Consider the following 14,974-nt stretch of genomic DNA (forward strand, 5'->3'; position numbering starts at 1 on the left):
CTCAAGACTTTCTGGAGTCAGACTGCCTGTGCTCCTATTCCAGAACCCCTGGGCACCAGCTTTGTGACCTTAGCTAAGAGGCACCTTTGTCTCAGTGAACTCTGCATGTGGAGTTTATGACAGCACAGGATGGAAGGGCTCACACTTTGTTCATATAGTGTCTGGCCCAGAGCTATGATGTAGCCCCATGAGCTGCTTTGGCACCTATGGAGGGTTGAGATTGCGTCCCCCACAAATCAGTATTGCAGTCCCAACCCGTGGTACCTGTCAGTGCACCCTAACTTGGAAATAGGGTCTTTGCAGAAGCAATCAAGGCGAGGTCAAACTAGATGAGAGTGAGCCCTAAACCCAATTACTAGGTCTTTATAAGAACAGGAGAAGAGACACAGAAACACAGACAGACAGAGAAGAGAGCAACCTATGAAGACGGAGGCACATGAGAAGAAAATGGAGGCAGAGGTGGGAGTCATGCAGCCACAAGCTGAGGAATGCCTGGGGTCCCCAAACCTGGAATAAGCAAGGAAGGATTCTCCCCTACAAGATTCAGAGGGAGCATAGCCCTGTGCACACCTGGATTTTGGACTTGGGGACCTCCAGAACTATGAGAGAGAACGTTTCTGTTATTTTAAACCCTCCAGCTTGTGGCACTTTATCACAGCAGCCCCAGGAGACTCAAACAGATCCCAAAAGGCATTGGTTCACGTGTCATGACGCCAGAAGAGACTCTTCCATGAGAGATGCTGAGGATCCTAAGCTCTGAAATGGAGTCTCCGGTAGTTGAAGCAATCTTCTGAAGAGGAAACGAGGTCTTGGTCCTGTACCTGGATGGGAAGTTCCTGGCAATACTGAGTTGGCTCCTTTCATCTCTGACTGCCACAGGCTCCTTTGTCCCTGCTCTTCCTCCTAGCAGAAATAACACCAAACATCTGCAGTATGCTCAACATGCTATAGTACCTTCCCATACGCCATTGTACTCTATCCACAAAGCACTCTGTGAATTAGATTTTCCCTAGTGTACACATGAGAGAGCAAAGACGTGAACCAAAGCATGCACTACATCTACCAAGCTGATGTTTTCAGTGCCACAGAGCTAAAGAATGTCAAGGACCCTTGGAAGGCAGAGAGACAGACAATACTTGGAGCTACCTGTGGCCAGACCAGACAGCACTTGAATGCTCACCAACACCCACTGCGGGAATAATGCCCAGGTCAGCAATTGGGAGCTGGGCAGAAATAGCGCTTGTCTTGCGTGGGACATGCCTTACAAAGAGAAATGTTCAGTTCAACAAAGAATGAGGGGTAAAGAAAAATATCCAAGAAAGGGAGAAAAGATGAATGGCAATGGGAAAGGAATTCTGGAGGCTTAGACGAGAGAATAGCTTTATGTACTGGGTGAGCGCTGAGGGATACAGGGAGCTTTTGTCTGGGAGGCATTGTCAGCCTCCCCTGGCTTACAACTGGGATCCTGCTAGGAGAGAAGGTGGGTGATGTGGGGGAGGAGGGACTCGAGTCCAGAAACTGTCTTTCTATCAATATCCCAGGCTTCCCACTGTGGGTGTAGGAAACGCTGGTGAGGAAGCAGGCGCCTTTCATCCTTGTCCAAGGCTGAGGTCCTCAGGGGTCTCTGCCTGGCTCCCAACCCACCTCACATGGCCCATGGGAGCCCCTGACCCAAGACTGTTCACCAAGCCAGCAACAAAGCGAGGCTAAAGATGCAATCCAGCTGGGCTTTTGTACTGTGACTGGCAATAAAACTCCTCTACAGGTAAGTTTTGGATTTTTCAGAGTAAAGGCCAAATTTCATATTGCATTTTTCATTCCAGTTCTTAATTATTTCAGGGTTCCAAGGACACAATTATAACTATGTGTGAAAGTGTGTGCATTTCTGCTTGCTGGAAATAATAATTTTGCATTCTTTAAGCCAATGGTAGACTGGGTCCTTGGCCCCTGAGCTTTCCAGAAAGGCTGGTGTTTGGCTAACTAAAGCTGGTCCTTTAGGTGAGGAGGCAGGAGTGGGCAGTATGTGGCAGATATGTTCTCTTTGCCAACTCCAGCTCAACACAGGGGCTGTAAATGAAGACCGCCACCACAAAGAGAGTGGTCTGAGATGTCAAAAGCCTCCACAGCCACCTTCCATCGCATCCAAGGGCTCATAGGGTGGCCCTCAGGGCTTCTGGCACCTGGCTCTGCCTCTTTATCATTATACCTTCCTGCCATCCCTGCCAGCCAGCATACTGTCAGTAGAACTAGCAGAAAAGTCAACCAACAGTGACATAAACTGTAAGGACATTTCATCATGGATCTAACCAGAAGTCTGGGGCAGAGCAGTCCCAAGGTTGGTTGAGCAGTTCAAATCAACATCAAGGATAGACTGCAGTTGATCTTTCCCTACTGCTATACTCTGGGATAGGAGGTATCTCCTTTGATGTTTGCAAAATGAGCAGTTCCCACTTTAAATGCAGATATGACCATGTCCACTACCAAGAAGAGACACACTTTCTTCCCACAACTCGTTTTATCAAGGAGGAAACCTTTTCCAGAAATCCCCATCTGACTTTTCTTCAGCTTTCTTTAGCTAGGCATGGGTCAGTGTCCATGACCTAGTCATTAAAGAAGCTGGAAAAGCTAAAATCTGGCATGTTCAGCCCATTGAGGGGATGTCAGAGCGGTAACTTCAGGAAAGCAAACAACGGTATGTGCCAGCACCTTCCAGAGGCTTTGCAACTCCACAGCCTCTGCCTTATTTGTACCTTTTGCATACTGTTTCCTTTTCCCTGCTCTTTTCCCTTTCCACCCTCTTCTGTACTTGGAAAGCTCCTACCTAATCTAGGAAGTTCACTCACGGCCTCTGTGAACCTCCTATGTGGAGAAGTGGCTCTATTAGATCCAACTCCTCTCAGTGCGTTGGGAAGTAAAGTGACACGCCCGCCTGAAATGACATTGCAGGGAATGAATGACCCCCTTCCTGAGAAGCAACAAGGACTGTCCAGAGAGTTAAAAATGAAAACAAGGGCCTCCTGAAAAAAACAGAAGCCACCCTATAAAAGTTGCAATTTAAGCAACAATTAGAAATAAGCTGGTTTCAGTACAATAGATATAGCCTATCAAATTTAGACAAATATTCTCATTTCTCAAAAAAATTAAATAAATACACTGTAATAACCAACCTATAATCATTCCTCGCTTTGTAAAGCCCTCCTTTATAACAAGAAAACTAAAGATCAAGCAATTATTGTAACCTCCCCTTTGGAAATGTCCTAATTGCTTTTATAAAACAGTGTAACCTGCTAACCATTTTCAGACTCTCATTTCAGTTTGAGATCTCCCTGCTCTAGCAGTTTCTCCTTCAGTAAATCCACAATATTAATTATTGATTATCATTGGTGACTCAGTTTCTTTTAATAGCATTCTATCAGTTTCCAGAATGTGAACTCCTTGAGGTCTTTGTATCCTCCAAACCACACCTTCCCATGCTCCCTACTTACCTCCATGCCTGGCACCACACCTGTCTATTCTGCTTATAGTCTAGGCTCAATAAACATGGCAGATGAACACATGAGCAGGCAAATAATTGAACTGAGATATGACGTGCACAGTGCCTGCACTGCCTAAGGCCTTGGCGTGTGTAAGGAAACTGAAGCGTGGGCTCGGCCCACTGCATCAGCAGAACTGTGACTCCTCTTTGGCTTGGACGCTGACCCTGTCCTGGGAGGAAGAGATGAGCTCTTCTGTCCCTAAGCAATAGTTGGGTTCTGCTCAATGAATCGAAGTGTAATCCCTTAAGTTTGGATATCTAGAAAACATGGTTCCCCAAATTCAGTCTGAATTAGTTTTCTATTATGGCTCTAACAAATTACCATAACTGCAGCATCTTAAAACAATTCAAATGTGGTATGTTCGCATTCTATATGTCACAGGTCAACACGGGTGTCCCTGGGCTAAAATCAAGGTGTGGGCAGGACTGGTTCCTCCCAGAGGCTCCAGGGTAGAATCTGTTGCTTACTTTTCTCAGCTTCTACAGATGACCTGCATTCCTTAGCTTGTGGCCCCTTTCTCTCTTAAAAGTCAACAGTAACAGGTTGAGTTCTTCTCTGTTCCCCTCTCTCTAGACACAGCTGGGAAAGTTCTCTAACTTTAAGGATTTATGTGATGACAATGGGCCCCCCAGATAATCCAGGATAAACCCCCATCTCAAGGTCCTTAACTTCATCACATCGCATAGTCTCTTTTGCCATGTAGGGTGACCTAGTCACAGCCTCTGGGAGTTAGGGCATGGACATCTAGGGTCATTATTCTCCTAGCCCCAGTGGGCAGAGATTCATCTGAAGACCAGGCTTGTGGAGTCTCAGGTCACATCCCCAGAGATTCTGAGTAGGTCTGGGGTGAGCGAGGTCAGGAAGCTGCATTTATAACGCACCCATTAGACAAACATCATGTAGGTGGTTTAAGGACCACATTTTGAGAAACTCTCCTCTAGCACAAACAAGATGCTTTCAGTCCCATCATTCCATGGGACGTTCACAGGGCCCTTTGGAGACAAGAGATGGGAAGGCTTAGGCCCATTTTACAGATTGGAAAATGTCTCACATCACACCTAATGGGCTGAGTGGGGCAGGGGCTCACCACCTCAGCCACCAAGTCCTATGCTCCTTGCCAACAAAAGTCACCACTGAAAGTTATAGGAAGTGTCCACGTTGTCCTTTCCAGAGTCCACAAGGAGAAGGAAGCAGAGTGCCCTGGAGGCTGCTCTCTGCAGCTGAGGATTCAAAAGTCAGGAATCCCACGGACCCACCTCTCCTGGACCCACCTGCCATGTGCCCTCCTCCTGCAGGCCTGAGCCATAACTGGGGCGTCCCACCCACATCTACCATTTTAAGGCCTGGCATAGACACATCAACACAGTTCCCGCATGGCTTCACTGCACCTCTTTTGAGCCTTCAGCCCCGCAGCCTCAGCTCCAGGGGAGAGAACTTACCTGCAGGGAGGGAGGCTTGGTGCAGGTCTTCTGTGAGATCCAGCTCTGCTGTCTGTGTCGCTGTTCTCCATCTAATTACTTATAAATAGTGGGATGTGAAATACTGAGAGAATTTGGGGTTGCTCACCGTCTGAAGTCTGGGGAGAATGATGCGCCTCTCTGGCTATTAGGAAGGGGGCTGTATTTTCTAGATCACTGATCTATCATCCTTAAGGCTCCAAATCCAGCACTGTGTGAGAGTCAGCAGCAGAAATACGCTTCTCCTGTTTCGTTTACCTCTGACTGAAATTGTCCCCAGCTTTGTGAATGCTAAAATAGACTGGATTCAATTTGGGGCAGTTGCCTCCTACCCTGACCAGGGTTATTTATCTCATTGATTTCCAGGATGGATGTTTTAGTGAGACCCTCAGAATTATCCCTGTGTGCTTCTGAATGTGGATTTTAAATGTGGCTCTGTGCTGGCCTGGGAAAGGGAGGAGGGGGGAGCTGGTGGTGGGAGGGTGGGGACGATCAGCTTTGCTGTTCCTTCTTCTTTCAGACCTTGCAAACTCCCTCAGCAGACATGCCCAGACCAGCTTTCCTGCACCAACGTGGTGGTATCATGACTGTCACAGGAATTTCCCAGGAGAAGAAGGGTCTAGAGGGCGATGAGAAACGGGCAATTTCCACATTGGCATGGACTTGGAGTACAGATAGTGGAACCCCACTGCAGATTGAGGCCAATGCCCCATCAGACTCAGTAGAAACCATATTCCCCAACCCCCCTGTATTAGTCAGGGCTCTCTAGAGAAACAGAACCAACAGGAGATATCTGTAAGTGTGAGATTTACAAAGGTGTCTCACAAAACTGTGGGAATGGAAGAGTCCAGAATCCATAGGGCAGGTTGTGAGGCTGACGGCTCCAATGAAGGGTCTTTGTCAAACTTCACAAGCTCTACAGCAGAGCCTTGCTGACTGAAAAAGTAGTGAAAAGGTCTCTCTTCTTTCTTAAAAGCTTTTCTCTGATTGGATTATATCATTGTGGGAGCCACTTCTTAGTTGATCATAGATGCAATCAGCCACAGATGCGATCAACGGACTGATGATTTAATATATCAACCTTCCTGTTTATCAACCAGCCATGAAATACCCTTGCAGGAATGGTCAGGCTAGTGCTTGCCTGACCTGACAAATGGGCATCCTCCTTTGGCCAAGTTGACACCAGGACCTCCCACTACACCCTCCCTTCCCTGTCTTTCACCACGTGGTATGGCTCTATACCATCTCTCTGCTAGACCCTGCCAATTCAAGCTTGACCTTCTGATTCATCGGCTGGTGGGTGCCAGGACCCCCTAGCTGCCAGTTGTACTCTCATACACACAGAGATGTGATAATTGGGGGCAAGGAGCTCGCTCACACAGACCCTGACCCCATGATACAAAAGGAAGACACAGGCAACCACTTCAGCTGACCTCACTGTTTCTGCAGGGTCATTGCTACTAAGCTGAAATGATCATAATATTCTTGATTTTCATAAGGCAGAGGGTTTTATAGCTGTGCAAATTCTTTTCTTCTCTTTCTGGACCCACAGCTGGATGACATTTCCCGGCCTTCTTATAGGAGGGGTGTCACTGGCTGATGTGGCCTGACCCATGAACATCTCCTGTCAGTGACCCACCAGGTGCTTGTCCCCTTTCTGCCACATTCTGTGGGCAAGTGCAGTAAACACGGCTTAGGCTTCACATGAATAAGAGACAGGTTTAAACAGCATAAGCCACGGAGAGCTGGGAGTTTATCTGTCAGAGCATCTAGCAGTCCTGGAGCTGATACACGCCTTCAAACAGAAAGTCAGCTCCAGAAGGGCAGACACCTTATCTGCCACAGACAGTCGCACCTCTCCAGCACCTAAAACATGTAGCAGGCATGCCACAGATATTTTTTCAATGAATGAACGAACAAAATGTCTTGGAGACTTTCCACATGTCCTTTGCTCTGCCTCCCTCCAGTCTCTCCAGCACAGATGCCACTTCCTTGCAAAGCTCTCTCTATCCCAGATCTGGGCTGGGCCCCTCCCCATGTACAAGTATGGGGTGATGAACTTACCTCTTGGGGAGTTCGACAAACTGCACTGCATTCCCTGGTTGACCAACTGTGCGCACCGCCATAGGGCAGGGACAGCCTAGCTCTCCATCACTGCTGTATTTCCAGGTCTGAGCTCAGTGCCTCTCCCACAGCTGGAGCTCCAGGAATACATGGCATTAAATAGTGGATTAAATGGTATTTATTAGTGCATATAGACTACTAAGCACTTACATACACAAATGAGCCTCATTGTTCAAATCTATTTGATTCCTTGGTTTGAATAGTGAAAGTTACAATAATAAGAGATAGAACCTGATTTGAATCCGAGAGCTCAGGTTAAAAAAAGAGAGAGAAGAATAAAAAGATCACCCCCATAATTTTAGTTCCTAAGTTCAGATGTAGGGTTTTTTTATCACAGAAGTTGGTGAATAAGGGTTATTTGCACTTTTGTTCATTCAATCTTCACAAAAACCCTGTGAGGATCAGCATCCCTGTGACAAATGACAATCTAGTTTCAGAAAGGGTGAGTGACTTCCCCAGTGATGCACAGCCTGTGAAGAGCAAAGCCAGTCCTGGAGCTCTGCCACAGAGTTTTTCCTCCCTTGTTCCTCTCTACAGAGATCAGAGAGGCTGCCTAAAAATAGAAGCTGCATGTCCTGGATCTTCTGAGAAAGCTCGATTGTGAACTGGGTGTCCTATTTTTCGTGTAGATGCACTAGTACATGTGAGGTTCTTGTGCCGACTCTCAGTTGGATGATGTAGTCTGCATTTATCTAAGGCACTGGCAAATGGACATGGGCAGCTCATTATGCCGTCTGGTCACGTCACACTCTGAGCACTCTAAGCCTAGTCCCTGGAACCACCCTGCTGGAGTACCACCCCCCCTCCCCGCCAAAGCATCCTGCTCCACACCTACTGACCTTCCAGCTGCCCCAACCCTTGCCTCCCACTCTAAGGAATTCAGGAGAGGCCTTTCCTTGTCTCCAGACCTCCCAGGCTTCCAGGGCCGGCAGGCACAGAGAGGGGAAATACACAAGGCTGGTAGAGCTGCCAAACGGGGGGTTGGGGCCCCCAGTCACGATGGAGGATCGCACCAAACATCACTTGAAGTGTTGGCAGCATAGTTGACTTCTGCATCTGAGAAAATATAGTGAATGCTTCAATGCAACAAGAAAAACGCATGACCATCAGAGTGAGAAGCAGGAGGGAAGTAATTACAAAATATAGATTAAATAACCATCAGATAACAGGCCGAATAATAAGCCTCAACACATGGCGATAAAAGAAAACAATTAAGCCAATGGGTTGTGACAGGTTCCCAAAACCTGCCACAAGGTTCCTCCCTCCTACTTGTTTGTGAGAGATCCAACGTGCTCTGGTCCTGGGGAATCTGTCTTCTCTCCTCTGCATTCAACACTAAGAGCTGCTGCTGTCAGGGACTGCTCCCCGCTGCAGCCTACACAAGCTTACTTTTAGGTTCCCAAAGCAGAGGTCACTGTGGGATATTCTGAGAGCTGCCAGGGCAGAGACAGACCAGCTCCGTGTCCTGAAGCTGGCCTTAGACAAGGTTATCCACAGTGTTCTCCAAAGTCTCCACGTTGAACACCTCGGCTTCAATGGATTTGTCCCTTCATTTGGCACCAGGAGGGTTGTTGAACACGTTGGAGCTGGACAGGTTCTCTTTGTCTGTTATTGACGTATGACAAGTCAATCAAACTCCTGGGCCTCAGCTGCCTCTCAGTAAGACAAGGGGGTTCCAAGTGATAAACCTTAGGACCCCTAAGCTTTCTAATGGCAGGAAGACAGCAGCTTAGGCTGACCCTGTCTATTCAATGGCCATGGCCACCTCTTTGAGTCCAGCACTGGGACAACTGCTGTTTTTCTCCTCAGGCTGATATCAGCAAGTTCAGAGGACTTAATCCACCACCCTGAGGCCAAGTATTGCCCACGCTTCCTCCAAAGCCTGTTCTTCTCAGCTGCTTCACTGCATTTCTTCAAGCCTGAAGCAGAAGTTTGCAGCACTCTGTGGTCGCGTCCCTCACCTTCCTCTTGGAGAATGGAAGGAGGAACTGAAAGAAGCCTTCAAACAGGAGGTTTGGAGCTTGGTATGCTCCTAAGGTTCCTGAGTACTGCCAGGGGGAAACTGAGGCCCAGACAGATGGTGTGACATGCCAGTTTTCATTTGTGCAAATCAGGTTCCATCCTGAGACAGTTTCCTTACCCATAAAGTGGGTCTAACTCCACCTATTCACAGTGTTTTGAGAGGAAAGAATAGGAAATCTATATAACACCTGGCCCACAGTAGGTGTTTCCAAAGTGACAGGCATTTTTAATACCATGGTTCTCACAGCTAATGAATGGCCAGCCTGAAGCTAGAATCGGGGTCTCCTGATTGCCGGACCTATAATCTTTCTACTATAATGTGTTGCTTTTGGAAAGAAACAATATGTCCCCCCCCCCCTTAGATTCTGATTACACAGAACTCAGACAGGAACCAGTCTGCGTTAAACACCAGGTGCTGGACGGGGCAGGGTGCATGGGGCCTGGAGACCTAGGTGCCACCTCTTGCTGGCGTCTTGGCACCTGCTTTCACCCGTCAAACAAGGATAAGAAGACCTGCATCCCCAACTTCAGGGGTGTCCTGACAATCCAGCAGGAAGAGGCCTGAAAATAAAAAAAATAAAAAAATAAAAAAGACTGGTTCAAGAAAAAGGTCTGTGACTCAAACTTTGCATAATTGTGAGGGTCAGAAAAGATCATAGATCTGAAGGGGTTTTGCAAATGTTAAAATGCTCGGTCCATGATGGGATGGTCCTCTTAGGAAAGCTGGGCAGGCTGACACAGAGACGACGACAGATGTGCTCGAGGTCACACAGCACAGCTGATGCAGACAGGTCACAAAATTCTGACTTCCCCGTGGGCATTCGCCCTGAATCTGAGCCGATGGCATATCCCACAGAGAGGAGCACCGTGGGCAAGCTCCCAGCTGGGTTTGTTTGCCTGCTGAAACCCCTTCTGTTACAATCCCACTCATCTAAGCAGCTTTCATCTGTCAGAAAGGGCAACTTTGCATAATAAATTACATTGGACTAATCAAATATTTCCATAGATTGAATTAGGTTTAATTTGTTGTCCTCAACTTTTCTTTTCCTTCCCAGTAGGGTTGCCTTCCCTTCTGTCCCCTACCTTTATCACCTGTGCCAGGATGGGTTCTGAAATGGGGACACCCACCCTGAGCCCTCGAAACCTGGCTGGATACACGTGGGGTGCTTCGCTGGAGCTTGCCCTGATCACTTGAGATGCTGCTTCCTCATAACCCACTTGGAGACTCTTCCATATCAGCACTTGTGGAATGTTATCCAGTTCTTTTTAATAGCTGCAAAGGATACAATTTCATGGACAGAGCATGACTGATTTATCTCTAGTAATGGAACAGATTTGAACAGAATCTAAGGCACTGATTCACTTGGGCAAATTGCTCTGAAACTTCTGTAAGATGGAGCAGGCAACATCAGCTTTGGTATCTCGCAGGGCAGAGAGACTCATAGCCAGGGCACCCTGTGCCTGCAAAGTGCTTGGCAGGCTTCCTTTCATGTCCTCTTCAGAGCCAACCATTGAAGCAGGAACTACTATCCCCAGATGGGAAAACCAAGGCACAGAGAATTCAGGTGACTTCTCCAGGGTCATATGTCATACGTCAGTGACGTGGCTGGGCTGGTCACAGGGTCAAAGAAAAGAGGCGTTGACTTACTTCCCTTGCAATAAGCGAAACACACCAGAAAGAACAGATGTCCAACCAGGTGAGGCCAACGCAGGTGCCAACAAGCTACAGCCCTCAGACCCCGTCCTAACCCGCTTGACCTGTGGGGGAAGCTGCCCTTTCTCCTTGTGTGGCCTTCCGTCCTCAGTGCTGAGGAGGGTGGACAGCACCAGGAAATGTGCCCAGGAAGACTTTCAGCATGTTCCAGCCTCAACCTGCAGAATAACCTTTGTAAAAATAAATCCAGCAGAAGACTCAGCTGAAAGCTGCTTCCTAAAAACCGCCAGAGAAATTGGACGCTTTATTTCAGTGGCTTGACAGCTAGGCAGCTGAAATCACTGGGGAAAAAAGGTCTCGACTTAGTATTTCCAGCCCAGGCCTGGCCCAGTGGGGGGCTGCTGGGCCTTTCCAAGCTGCTCACTCTGTGATCCTTACGTAGAGCAAAGGCCCTGTGTCCCCACGCTCCCCAGGAGACGGCCAGTCACCCCATCAGTCAAATCATTCCCTATAATTTTCCTGGTGGTGCAAGTCCCCTAAAACAATGCCCACTCATCTTTCTTCAGGGGTCTCTGGAATCCCTGGTCTCTCTTATTAAGATTTTTCTTTGATCCAATAAACGAATACTGAATTGAACCCCAGAGTCAGGTCATTAGTGATGTAGAATAAAATAAGATGGTTTCCCTGGATCGTATCTTCTGAGTTATGAGGCTCTGCAGCAGCATCTCTGTGCTTTGGAGACCATCAGAATTTTCCATTTGTGCAGCCCGCAGAGTTAGCAAAAGACTTCTCCAAACACCAAGTTCTTCGGTCCTTGCAGGGACCCAGAGGGACACAGCGTTCTCTTCTGCCCTTTTCGCAGACAGGTAAACTGAGGACACAAAGGCTCACACACCTTTCCCCAAACTACGCATGGCAGAGCTGCAAACGTAACCCACCAGCTCATTCAAGATCCCATGTTGGCTTGCTCAGTCCCACCAACGGAGCATAAGCAGCAGTGTAAATCTTTTTTCAGGAACTGGTCCAGCAGGCAGGCAGCACAGCATTGCCGACAGAACGCAAACTTTAGAAGCTGGAATCTCAGGCATCAAGTTCTAACTACCTTTCTGCCCTTGCTCTGGAAGGTTCTGGAGAGGATTCTATGGCACTGAGCTGACCCATGTTCACCTCACCCTGTGCACAAACGTCCTCAGCTCACGTCCTTCCTCACCCAAGTCCACCTAGGCGTCCACTGACCCTTCACATTGTGGCACATAGCACAGGGGTCGTTGGATAGAGGCATCCCCACACCTGATACTCTGGCTGCACAGTAACTGTCTCTACATGTATACCAAGAGGTAAAGGAAAAATCTCTACCTAGCAGGGTGAATAATTTTTTAATGAAAAAAAAAACATATGACAATTTGTGCTTCTAAGTAGTATATAGTTATGGCTGCTGCAAATAACTGAAATAAGCAGGCTAACTAAAGAAAAAGGCAAACTACAAAAAAAACCGCATTTTTAAGGGCATCGGAGAGTGATTAGATGAACTAGAAATATTGACAGGGAAGAACTCTTCTCAGGTAAGCTGAGAAACTCAAACCAATTATTTTCCCCAGGGCGCATTTGCTGAATATGAGTTTGGATCAATGGCAGGGCTTAGCCCAGCCTTGCTGGAAGAAAGAGTAACTCACAGTTGTCAGCTGTTGCATGGGGCTGGAGCCACAACCTGGATGTTTACGGTACCTACAGCACACATGTGATCTCTTTCATGGGACACTTGTTGAGTTCAGGGTGGGGGTGGTGGATGCAGCTCAGAGCTGGCTGAAGTTTAATCCTCAGGCTTGAGGACTAAAAGTTGGGGTGAAATCTCCTGCAGAAGGCCAGCCAGATGGAAGGGAGCCTGCCAGTCTCTCCTCAAAACATTTGCTAGCATTTAAGTCTTTGCAAATAACTGCAACAACTTCTGACAATTTGATTCTAACTCCCTAGAGTTAGGTCAGATTCCACAAGATAATGGCACAGACCTCACAAGTCTGTCCTCACTCAGATCCCAGCCTCAATTTCAGGGTCCCAGGGCCCCCTCGCTTCTAACCAACTGGCTACAGATTCGGAGATTCCCCTACCCCCTCAGGTTCCCCAATTCACTAGAATGACAGGCAGACCTCAGGAAAGCACTATACTTATTATTATTACAGCTTGATTATAGCCAAAAGGATAGAGATAAGAAGGGACGCATAAGGCAAAGTCTGGGAGGTCCCCAAACAAGCATCCATGTCATCTCCATATGGATGCCTGAGCTTCAGGTGCCCAGAGTTTATAGGGGTTTCATTACATGGGTGTGATAGACGGAATCCGTTCCCATGTAGTTGAACTCAATCTCCATCCCCTCTCCCCAAGTGGATGACATGGCTCAAAGCCCCAACCTGAGTCATCTTATCAGCATAAGTACAATCGGGGGACATCCTGGACCCACCAGGAATAAGGAGAGCCAGTCCTACCATACAAAATTCCAAAGGCATAGAGGTTCCCTCCTAGGAACCACAGACAAAGACCTGCCAAGGTCTTTATTGCACTACAAGCTGTCCCCTGGTCTTTGTCTCCTTCAGTCATTAATAATCAGTCCATCCATCAGCGTATCATATATGACCAAAAGGTCACCAGAGCAAGGCTGCCTCAGACTTGCAGATTTCCCCTCCATCTTGTCCAGCAATCTATGGCTTCTCCCTTTCAGGCCTCTGGGCCAATATTGTCCTGTTGCTCTGAACTCTCCTGAGGGATTAATAAACTACTGGATTTACCTCATTGTGTAACCCACTTCTTCATTTCTTTATCCTCAGCTCTTATGGCCTGGAAGGCTGGCACTGTGGGTTTTGTCATCCTTTGGAAGGGCAACCTGGAAACCCCAGTTTCCAGGCAAAGGGAATGAGAACTTCCATGTCCTAGGAACAGAGGCAAGCAGATGGGCTGAGCTTGTATTTTTCTTCCTTTTGCTTTCTGCTTATCTGCTTACATTTAAAACACTTGTCTTCTCCACAGCATATAGATGGGGTTAGCTTTTTTATCCACTCTGACAATCTCTTTCGGTTTTCAGATTGGAATAGTTAGTCCCTTTACACTGAACATAATTATTCATATGATTAAGCATAAATCTGTCATCTTGCTGCTTTTGTCATTTGTCCCTCTGGTTTTTGTTCCTCTATTGACCCTTTTCTGCCTTATTTGGGGTTAATTGAATGTTTTTCAGCATTCCATTTTCTTTCATTTATTGGCTATCAAACTATACCTCTTTATTACTATTACCTTAGATTACTCTGGGGATTACAATATTCATCCTTATCTCACAGTCTAATTAGAATTAACATTGTACCACTTCACAATTGACCCTCCATCCTTCCTACTTCTGACTTTCACACATGTAAGAACTTTACATGTGTATAATTTTACTTTCCTGACTCTATCCTTTGTGCTGTTGTTGCTATATCTTTTACATCCACATATGGTAAAAAAAGAAAAAAAAAGATGCCTTACAGTGATACTATTTTTACACAAATTCCTTTTTTTTTTTTTCACATAGGCAGGCACCAGGAAATAAACCTGGGTCTCTTGTATAGCAGGCGAGAACTCTGCCACTGCGCCACCGTGGCCCACCCCAGTGATATTATTTTTGCTTTGAACATAGGCAGGCACCAGGAAATAAACCTGGGTCTCTTGTATAGCAGGCGAGAACTCTGCCACTGCGCCACTGTGGCCCACCCCAGTGATATTATTTTTGCTTTGAACAGGTCACATATCCATTAAGAAATTAATAGAAGAACAAAGACATTTTTTACATTGACTTATCCATTAAACATCTGTTGCTCTTCAATTCTTCCTACAAATACAGCTTTTAACCTGGTATAATTCTGCTTCAGCTTGAAGAGCATCCAATGCAGGTCAGTCAGAAACTTTTGTTTATCAGCAAATGTCCTTATTTTTCCATCATCTTTGAAGGATATTTTCACTGTATATAAAACTCTGGTATGATAACCTTTCTTTTCCTTTCAGTTCTTTAAAGACGTTGCTTTATTTATCTTCAGGCCTCCACTGTTGCTGCTGAGAAACCAGCTGTCAAACATATCACTGTCCCTTCTGAATGTGTTGGGTCTGTTTTCAAAATTTGATCTTCATCTTCGGTTTTCAGGAGTTTATGATTTGTTTGG

The sequence above is a fragment of the Tamandua tetradactyla genome, chromosome 8 (assembly GCF_023851605.1).
Source record: "Tamandua tetradactyla isolate mTamTet1 chromosome 8, mTamTet1.pri, whole genome shotgun sequence".
NCBI classification, from domain to species: Eukaryota; Metazoa; Chordata; class Mammalia; order Pilosa; family Myrmecophagidae; genus Tamandua; species Tamandua tetradactyla.